General features: G+C 37.3%; 1 pseudogene; it reads right to left on the bottom strand.

The window, feature by feature from the left end:
* Positions 1 to 267: 267 nt before the first annotated feature.
* On the bottom strand, positions 268 to 1,014 carry LOC131834573 (small ribosomal subunit protein eS4, X isoform-like; annotated as a pseudogene).
* Positions 1,015 to 2,745: the final 1,731 nt, after the last annotated feature.

The following is a 2,745-nucleotide window of genomic DNA, read 5'->3' as shown; positions in this document are numbered from 1 at the left end:
TAAAGACTTAGGGGCACCTGGGTGGCTCAGTGGGTTAAAGCCTCTGCCTTCGGCTCAGGTTATGATCTCAGGGTCCTGGGATCGAGCCCCATGTCGAACTCTCTGCTCTGCAGGGAGCCTGCTTCCTCCCTGCCTCTCTGCCTACCTGTGATCTCTATCTGTCAAATAAATAAATAAAATCTTTAAAAAAAAAAAGTATAAAGACTGAACCATATCACCTAGAGACCATTTTACCCATTGCTATATGGCCACCAAATCTCTCTGTCTTCAACAGTGGGTGAGGCAGATACCCTTTCCATGGGGAAGAGAAATCCATGATTTGTTGCCTTTGCCAATAACAAACGTGTTGGAGATCTGGGTGGCAAGGCTGTTGCCAGTGGCATCTTTCACATGAATTATATCAAAAGAACCAGGATGTCCCTTTCTTTTGGTGATCACACCAGTACTTCCCAGGTTAGCACCCTAATCACCATACACAGATTACCAGTATCAAACGTGATGAAATCAGTAATCTTACCAGTCTCCAAATCAGTCTGAATGGTGTCATTCACCTTAATAAAGGAATACGGATAGTGGGCGGTACAAGTATCATGGGTCAGGTGAGAGATTCCTTTTCTCCTAACAAAGATCATTCTTACTTTGCACAACTTGTTCTTGGCCTCCTCAGGTGTAATCTAATGAACAGCAAAGCAACCCTTGTGACATGGATCAGATGGAAATTCTTCCCACTCTTGTCAATGCTGATGACATTCATAAAACCAGCAGGGTAGGTTGCATCAGTTCAGACCTTGCCGTCAGTCTTAATAAAAAACACAGCATACTGATCATCCTTACCTTATCTCCTGTTAGGGCATACTTAAGTCTGTTCCTTAGGAAAAAGAAGAGAGGGAGACATTCCCTCAGCTTATGGGGACCAATAGAGGGATGAGGGGCAAACACAGCAGTCAGTTTATCCGGCATCCAGTGCTTTGGAGCTGGTACATGTTTCAGATGCTTCTTGGGAACATGAGCCATGGCTGCACTAGGTATGAAAAAAAGACTGTTGGGCATCTTTTCATGTGTTTGTTGGTCACTGTATGTCTTCTTTGAAAAAAATGTCTATCCAGATCCTCTGCTCATTTTTAAATTAGATTGTTTGTTAATTTGCTCTTGAGTTATAGGAGTTCTTTATACATTTTGAATATTAATCCCTTATTGGATATATTTTTTTCAAGTATTTTGTCTCTTTTGGTGTGTTGGCTTTTCATATTGTTGATGGCTTCCTTTGCTGTGCAGAAGTTTTTTAGTTTGATATAGTCTCATTTGTTCATTTTTGCTTTTATTGCCTTTGCTTTTGGAGTCAGATCCAAAAAATCATTGCCAAGACCATTGACCATGTGTTCTTTTAGGAGGATTTGGTTTCATGTCTGGCTTTAAAGTTTTCAGTTCACTTTGAGTTAATATATGCGTGTGGTCTAAGATAGTATTTCAATTTCATCCTCTTGCATGTGGCTGTTCAGCTTTCCCAACACCATTTATTAAAGACTGTCTTTTCCTCATTGTATACTCTTGCCTTGTTTGTTATAGTTATTTGGTCATACGTGTTTATTTCTGGGCTTTCTGTTCTATTCAATTAATCTATGTGCCTATTTTCATGCCTGTACAATACTGCTTTAATTGCTAAAGCTTTGTAGTATAGTTTGAAATCAGGAAGGGTGGAATTGTTGAATCACTGTATCATACACCTGAAACTAATATAGCACCATATGTTAACTAACTGGAATTAAAATAAAAAGTTAAAAGGCGAAAAAAATCAGGGAGCATGATGCCTCCAGCTTTGCATTTCTTTCTCAAGGTTGCTTTGGCTGTTCAGGATCTTTTGTGGTTCCATAGAAATTTCAGGATTATTTGTTCTATTTCTATGAAAAATATCATTGGAATTTTGTTAGAGATTGTATTGACTTTGTCCGTTGTTTTGAGTAGGATGAACATTTTAACATTTTAATTCTTCTAATCTATGAGCATAGAATATCTTTCCATTTCTTTGTGCCTCCTTCAGTTTCTTTCCTCCATGTCTTAAAGTTTTCAGTGTATAGATCTTTTACCTTTGGTTAAATTTGTTCCTAGATATTTTATTTTTTTCTGATGCAGCTGTAACTGTGATTGTTTTCCTAATTTCTCTTCATGATAGTTCATTGTTAGTATATAAGAAATGCAACAAATTTCTGTATATTGATTTTGTATCCTGTAACTTTACTGAATAGTTGAATTAGTTTTAACAGTTTTTGGCTGGAGTATTTGCACTTTTACTTCTTGCTTTCCAATTTGGATCCCTTTTATTTTTTTTTTCTTGACTAAATTACTCTGGTTAGGACTTCCAATATTATGTTAAATAAAAATGGCAAAAATGGGCATCTTATTTTGTTTCTGATCTTAGAAGAAAAGTTTTCAGTTTTTCATGTTGAGTATGATGCTGAAAACAAGTTGTGGTTTATCATAAATGACTTTTTAAAAATTATTTTATTTTTTATAAACATATAATGTATTTTTATCCCCAGGGTACAGGTCTGTGAATCGCCAGGTTTACACACTTCACAGCACTCACCATAGCACATACCCTCCCCAATGGCCATAACCCCACCCCTCTCTCTGAAAGCCCTCCCCCCAACAACCCTCAGTTTGTTTTGTGAGATTAAGAGTCATTATGGTTTGTCTCCCTCCCAATCCCATCTTGTTTCATTTATTCTTCTCCTACCCCCTTAACTC

Source organism: Mustela lutreola, chromosome 6 (assembly GCF_030435805.1).
Source record: "Mustela lutreola isolate mMusLut2 chromosome 6, mMusLut2.pri, whole genome shotgun sequence".
Classification (NCBI taxonomy): Eukaryota; Metazoa; Chordata; class Mammalia; order Carnivora; family Mustelidae; genus Mustela; species Mustela lutreola.
Note: the sequence above shows the minus strand (reverse complement) of the source record. Positions and strands in the feature narration are given on the sequence as shown.